General features: G+C 42.0%; 1 protein-coding gene across 1 annotated transcript in view; it reads left to right on the top strand.

Annotated features, from left to right (window-relative positions):
- Nucleotides 1-5,869: 5,869 nt before the first annotated feature.
- LOC138958657 (cadherin-23-like) overlaps nucleotides 5,870-7,815 on the top strand; it is a 108,069-nt gene continuing 106,123 nt past the window's right edge. Inside the window, exon 1 of the mRNA XM_070329883.1 lies at nucleotides 5,870-6,221. The gene's annotated coding sequence lies outside the window, so the exon portion shown is untranslated. The remainder of the gene's footprint in view (nucleotides 6,222-7,815) is intronic.

Here is a 7,815-nt window from a genome sequence, read left to right as displayed (position 1 = left end):
GTATCTAGTACTACTAGATTCTGAGCACTCCTAGCAGCTCCCAGCTGTGTGCGTGAGTCTATCTACGGGAGAATCCTGTCCTCTCACACGAGCGTAAAGAGCTCTGATTGCCGTTTTACCACGACGATGAAACCCCCGAAACACATCAGTTCTCAAAACTGCAATAGCGCATAAAAGTATCAGTCTCCAGTCATGCTGGTTTGATCATAAAACATGACTATTACCCCCCTCTTCATGGCCGTCTCCGATGTCAAGCAAAGCAAAATACACACGAGATGGGAGGAGACGAACTAGAGGGAAAAAACACAGGTCCGGCGTTCACAACGAATGGAATAGCTCATTGTTGAATAGACAAAGAGTGAAATTATACTTTCATGTACATTGTACTTGTGCACAGATACTTTGTTCCTTCCGACAATTTACTTGATTAAGCCAGCAGTGTAGGCCTACTTCGCTTTTACCAAAGAAACTGTGTTCTGTCGGTCTAATGTCAAATGTATAAGAAATTGCAATAAATTGTTACTGAAGATATCTAATTGCAAGATGACCCGGCTGATTGAATTTAAGCCCGCCGGTTGATTTTAGATATGTGTCGAGGTGGAAGCATGCTCCCACTTTCCCATGTAGGGTCAGAGGTGGTTTATTACACGTGAAGGAAAATATCTTCTAAGCATTTGCGTTAAAAAAATAGTGCCTTTTGAGCGATAAATTCATCTAAATAGTCTCACCCTGCACACGAAGCAGTCAGAGTGGTGATTGTTGGTATGTGTGGACAAATGCATGTATCCCATGTAAAAACCCTGTAAGATCGTTTCGAACATAATTGTATTTAGATAACATTGGGTGGCATATGACACAAAAGATAAACTTGAGACCACACAACAAGCTATATGCTTTTATTTAAGTGCGGTTATATATTAACATCTACACAGAAAACGTCTTATAATGCAGGTACTGTCCAGGTCAAAATAATGCTAAAACCCTTTAACAAAAACATCACATCAAAATGAAGAAATTACCTAACTAAACCTTGTAAGCTCCGGGGTGGTTAACACAGGGAGGAAGGTATCTTTACAGAATCGTGTCCTTGTGTGTGTGTATGTATGCAAGTGTGTGTATGTATGTAAGTGTGTGTGTGTGTGTGTGTGTATGTATGTGTGTGTGTGTGTGTGTGTGTGTGTGTGTGTGTGTGTGTGTGTGTGTGTGTGTGTGTGTGTGTGTGTGTGTGTATGCGTGTATACAGAGGGGGATAACCATACTTCCTTTTGCAAGGTATAGCCAGAAACAGAAAATCTCTCGACGAGGAGAAAACTAATGTTTGAGGGCATTCAAGCATGATTTCCTGTGGTCATTTTTTTCAGTGCGGACTCTAGAAGTTGGCAAGGGCGCGCTCAATGGTATATTCAATAAAACAAACATTCAAGAACACGCAATATGAAATTTAACTATTCAGTAATACCGCATCCAATTTCACCGTTCCTCCCTGTCAAAGGTATCAATCGTTATCTTTGTGAGTCCCGTTCCTTCAGTATGGTGACAGAAAATTCAAATTAATAATTATGCCTTCCAAGTCAGCTATTGCCTCACAAATCAGACAAGGAAGCACACAGTGCATGTCTGTCATTTCAGATCTATCAATGTTTATATCGGCTTACAAAACATGGGAACTTAAAGGTATAGTCGTATCTGTGAAAACAGTTCTTCTTGCTAAATTAAACCCCTGGCCAGATCCGAATCGTTTACGCAGGAGGGACTGTGCCTTTTATAATTAGGACACCAACAGTAACTCGTGACATGTTCCAGACATAATAGATTACGCATGCATCCCTGTGATATTAGATGTCAGAGTTTCTGCACAGTCTTTCAAAACAGGGCAACTTGATTATAAGAACGCCAAACGTAATACGTGACGATTCCGGAAAAACGGAGATTGTGCCTGCATCCCGATATTTCAGATCGGCCTGCTAACTAAACGGCAAATACGCCAATAACACCACGTGACGTTTCCGGGAAAAGGCGGAGATTGCGCATGCGGGCACGGTCCTCCGGTCTCGTAAAGTATGTAACTATAAAGTAACTAGAGCTAACTAACTAACTAAATAAATGAATGAATGAATAGATAAATAAATAAATAAATAAGTAATTAACTAACTAACTAACTGACTGACTGACTGACTCATTCAATGAATGAACCGAAAAGCACTGATTTTCTGTTTTGTTTTGCTCCTTTAGTAACAGTGTGCTAATTGGTTCTTCTAGGTCTGATTTTCTTTTCTCGTCGAATTCAGCTTTCCTAGCCTCAATCAAGAAACAGCGCCATAGACTTATTTGCTGAAACTAAAAAGTTTTCGTACTCTTGCCTACTTCGAAATAGGGAAAGGTGTACAAAGTGCCAACTTTTCTCCGCCATTCTTTTCTCTCCAAACAAAAACCGCAGAGAGTGAAAGACAGACAGAGAGACAGAAAGACAAACAGACAGACAGACAGACAGAGACCATGCAACCATTATTTTCTGCTTGGAGAAGCAACCCGTATTTCTTTACCTTACCTTACCTTCGTGTAACCTTACGTAAACTTAGTTTAGCTCCGCTAACCTCACATCACCTCGTCTCGTCTAACCACCTCTTCCCTAGCCCTTACCTTACCTACCAATCCATACCGTGCCTCACCTCACCTAACCTCAGCAGTTTGCCTCCAGACACAGGTGTCCATTTTAATTGTATACAGTGCTTTGGACGGCCCCCGCAGTGACCAAACACGGCGAAAAGACAAGGTGAGTAACTGCTGCCTAATGCCTATCACAGTTCTCAGTGTCGACGGTTGCGCCCCTTTGTTGGCAGACAATGTGATCCAGTGACCGAGGTTTTCTGATCGACAAGTTACCGGAGCGAAATTTGAGAAAAAGACTGATGAGGATTGGAATGTGTTTCTTTGTTTTTGTGTGTGTGTGTGTGTGTGTGTGTGTGTGTGTGTGTGTGTCTGTGTCTGTGTGTCTGTGTCTGTGTTTCTCTGTGTTTGTGTGTGTCACAGTGTGTATGTGTGTGCGTGTGTGTGTGCGTGTGTGTGTGTGTGTGTGTGTGTGTGTGTGTGTGTGTGTGTGTGTGTCTGTGTCTGTGTGTCTGTGTGTCTGTTTGTTTGTCTGTCTCTCTGTGTTTGAGTTTGTCTGTGTGTCTATATATAAATGTGTACGTGTCTGTGTGTCGCGTGATGCGTTTGTGTGTTTGATGCAGAGGACGCACCTGGCTTTGCACGCATAAAGTGAGATAAGCTTAAAGATACGGGATCTTGAACTTTGCATTAGCTCCCTTTGAAAAAGATTACGTAGCATGCGTTCCAGAAGCTAAAGACAAGTAGAACTTTTCGATTTGCGTGAAACTTTAAATATTTGCATTTATCAACACAAAGAAGGTTGATCAGCAAAGGTGACGATGTGTTTTTTTTCTAAAGGTAAGTAAGATAGCTTTAAACAGATACACATGTCCTTTCTACCAACCACTGAGGTCTCCGTGAAAACCTTTTTTTCCTACCACCGCGTTTCTTTTCTTTTGCATTCCTACGTTTCCTTGCACTTTTCTGTTGTCAGCTAGCAAAAGTGTGTATTTCAAGCAAGTTGCAGTTATAATCAACATGAATTGCTATTCTGACCCATACACCACTCTCTTTAAAGCTTATCGCGTTCTTCCATCCAGATAACGCACACCCCCAAGGGCTTCTATAAGGTAACAAGGGTTATATACCACGGTTAGGCATTTGAAAATCATGGTCATGCGCGAAGTCTGTAATCTTGCCACAGGCGAGTGTGTTTGTGAATATTAACAGGCTGTCACCGCTCGATTCAGCTTGAACGTGTGTGATTGTGAGTGTCGAATAAACATCAGCGATCATTCGCATAAATGCGTGTTCTTCCCCGTTAAATGATGTTGAGGTCTGCTGTGGCCGTTTTGGCTTGAATGTGTGTGCTTGCAAATGTCACATGGTCAAATGAAATTCAGTGATTTGCATGAAACTGGTTTTTTGACAGTCTAATGAGTTAAATGCATGAACGCTGTCAGGGTTGAGAGTATAATTATTGAGTGAACAGCAGAAGACCTACGGTCGAAATGTAAATGTCAAGTTGTCCAGGGGGGGAGGGGGAGGGGGGGGGGGGGTGCGGGGAGCATCGAAAAGATGGTGTTTGTGGGTGGGTGGGTTTTTTTTTTTTTTTTTGGGGGGGGGGGTTAGGGGGGAGGGGGGGTGAAGGCAATTAAAGGTACAATGATTATCCTCCTCGTGTAAGCGATTACGTACACCGCCACAGATCTGTCCAGGCTTTAGTTTTATATTAGATAACGTAGTACATCCACTTGGACATATACCTACAATCTGCACCCTGGCTGCTTTCTCTTGAGAACGGGATCGCAAGTTGATTTTTGGATTTTGGATTTTTAGGGAGAGGGGGGGGGGGGGGGTGGGGTGTTCCCATAGGAGGATGGTTTTTACATTAATAAAAATTTTGGTCAAGTTTTGACTAAATTTTTTAACATAGAGGGGGAATCGAGACGAGGGTCGTGGTGTATGTGTGTGTGTGTGTGTGTGTGTGTGTGTGTCTGTCTGTCTGTCTGTGCGTGTGTGTGTGTAGAGCGATTCAGACTAAACTACTGGACCGATCTTTATGAAATTTGACATGAGAGTTCCTGGGAATGATATCCCCGGAAATATTTTTCATTTTTTCGATAAATACCTTTGATGACGTCATATCCGGCTTTTTGTAAAAGTTGAGGCGGCACTGTCACACCCTCATTTTTCAATCAAATTGATTGGAATTTTGGCAAAGCAATCTTCGACAAAGGCCAGACTTTGGTATTGCATTTCAGCTTGGTAGCTTAAAAACTAATGAATGAGTTTGGTCATTAAAAATCAAAAATTGTAATTAAAATTATTTTTTTTATAAAACGATTCAAAATTACGTTTATTGTATTCTTCATTATCTTCTGATTCCAAAAACATATAAATATGTTATATTCGGATTAAAAACAATCTCTGAAAATATAAAATATAAAAATTATGATTAAAATTAAATTTCCGAAATCGATTTAAAAACAATTTCATCTTATTCCTTGTCCGTTCCTGATTCCAAAAACATATAGATATGATATGTTTGGATTAAAAACACGTTCAGAAAGTTAAAGAGAATAGAGATATAGAAAAGCGTGCTATCCTCCTCACCGCAACCGCTACCGCGCTTTTCTGGATTGTTAATGTCACTGCCTTTGCCACGAGCGGTGGACAGACGATGCTACGAGTGTACAGTCTTGCGGAAAAAAATGCAATGCGTTCAGTTTCATTCTGTGAGTTCGACTGAGCTTGACTAAATGTTGTATTTTCGCCTTACGCGAATTGTTTTAGCATGTAAAAGTCTGGACAGACCTGTAAAGTGACCATGAGCGTGTGCACAAAACGTAGGGTGTCTTTATGTGTTCTGTCACGGTGGGCTGTGTGAGGGTAACACTGTGAGACAGGTATCACCATTTGGCTTCAAACAACAGACTGTCTGTCATGTGCAGTATCTCATGCTTTGGTTACTCGTGTTTCTAGCTTATGATTGTGAAAAACAAAATACAGACAAAGGAAGAGTGAGCCTCATCTTTGGATAAGAGTGGGGAAGAACAGAAAATTAGTAGAAAGAAGTATTTTTTATAAACAGGAGAAAACGAACAAGAAGAAGAAGAAGAAGAAGAAGAAGAAGGAAAAAACTGCAAAATGAGTGCAAGAACAACAACACTAATACTGATAACCAACGCGGAAGAGCAACAAGGGAGATAAGAACGACATTGACGAACCGAGACATTCAGTGTTGCTATTGCACGTATCATGAAAACCTGTGACCGTGGTTCACGTCCTGAAGTAAGAAGGACAATGATAGATAAACCCCGACAACTAGTGTTGCTTTTATCCTTGAAACCTGTGACCTAGCTGTGGTTTATATCCTGCGCTGCTTTTCTAAGGCGTCTCAGCCAAGTCGATTTATCTGGTGAAGCTGACACGCACACCCTCGTTGCTGTTTTGACGCTGATTCTGTTCACCGGTGGATTTGTTTGATATGGAACAAAATATGTTTAAACAAAAGCTTTGCTGAAAAGTTGGATACAACGAGAAGGAACAGAGTACGCTGGGCTGGGCAGGTGTCGACACCGGGTATCCGGTTATTATACTGGGGCGTGAGGATTCCTATAATTATACAGGTAGGGTGACAGGCTGGTTATAGTTATTAACTTGTGTCGTCCAGTTTAGTTTAAAGCAAGGATGGACGGGGGGAGGGTGGAGGGGATGGTGTGTGTGTGCGTGTGTGTGTGTGTGTGTGTGTGTGCGTGTGTGTGTGTGTGTGTGTGCGTGTGTGTGTGTGTCGGTGTGTGTGTGTGTGTATGTTTCGGTGTGTGTGTGTCGGTGTGTGTGTGTGTTGTTGTATCTGCCTGTCTGTCTGTTAGTCAGTAGTCGGTCGGTCGGTAGGCTCTCTGTCTGCCTGTCTGTTTGTCAACCTGTCTGTCTGTCTGTCTGTCTGTCTAGTCTGTCTGTCTGTCTGTCTGTCTGTCTGTCTGTCTGTTGGTCGGTAGTTGGTCGGTCGGTCGGCTTGTCTTCTGTCTGCCTGTCTGTCTGTCTATCCGTTTGTCTGTCCGTGTGTCTGTCCATTTGTCTGTCTGTCTGTTCGTCTGACTGACTGTCTGTCTGTGTTGGTGTCTGGGTCTGTGTCTACTGATGTGTTAAAGCGCTCCACGCTCCATCTGTCGTGTTGCCCTTCATATGTTCTCTTTTGTCGATACGTACCGTGACAGTCTCAGTTAACGGAAGTTCTGGTGTTATGTTTGTTTGTTTGTATGTGTTTGTATGTTTCTTTCTTTCTCTCTTAAAAGCTTTCTTTCTGGCTTCCTGTCCTTCTTTCTTTCTGTGTGTGTGCGTGTTTGTGTGTTTGTGTATATGTATATGTGTGTGTGTGTGTGTGTGTGTTTGTTTGTTTGTTTGTTTGTTTGTTTGTTTGTTTGTTTGTTTGTTTGTTTGATTCTTTGTTTCTTTGTTATTGTTGTGGTCTTCACAACTGACCCTGGAACATTGCATTTAAGTCATTGCAACGCGACAAGCAGCCCTGCTTAAGACACTGCTGGAACGTGTGAGCTATACCATTTTACAGACGATCAAAGTCGTGATTATCCGCATTACATATTAAATAACTCGGCCTTTTGACCAAGCAGTAACTTGATAGGGCTTCAAAAATGATCATTATGTAAAAAAAATAATTACTCCGCAGCCAATTAATAAATCAAATATGTGTGCAGTTGCACCAAAATTATAATCCAGTCTCGTGTGTGTGTGTGTGTGTGTGTGTGTGTGTGTGTGTGTGTGTGTGTGTGTGTGTGTGTGTGTGTGTGTGTGTGAGTGTGTGTGTGTGTAAGTGTGTGTGTGTGTGTGTGCGTGTGTGTGCGTGTGTGTGCGTGTGTGTGTGTGTGTGTGTTTGTTTGTTTGTTTGTTTGTTTGTTTGTTTGTTTGTGCGCGCGCGCGTGTGTTTGTATGTGTGTGTGGGTGTGTTTGCGTGCGTGTGTTTGTGTGTGTGTGTGTGTGTGTGTGTGTGTGTGTATGTGTGTGTGTGTGTCTACCTGTCAACAAGAAGATAATTATAAGAAGGACTCAACTCCGTTGCACGAAAAGCAAATTAGCGCCATACTTCCACTATAGTAAGAAAAATCGTACCAAGTAAAATTCACGTCCTTCACTTCAAACGCACGGTGGGAATAGTTTTCTGCGCTAATTCTTCGTGCTGTACCCAGCACTAAGTCGTGACATTGT

Source organism: Littorina saxatilis, linkage group LG2 (assembly GCF_037325665.1).
Source record: "Littorina saxatilis isolate snail1 linkage group LG2, US_GU_Lsax_2.0, whole genome shotgun sequence".
Lineage (NCBI taxonomy): Eukaryota > Metazoa > Mollusca > Gastropoda > Littorinimorpha > Littorinidae > Littorina > Littorina saxatilis.
Note: the sequence above shows the minus strand (reverse complement) of the source record. Positions and strands in the feature narration are given on the sequence as shown.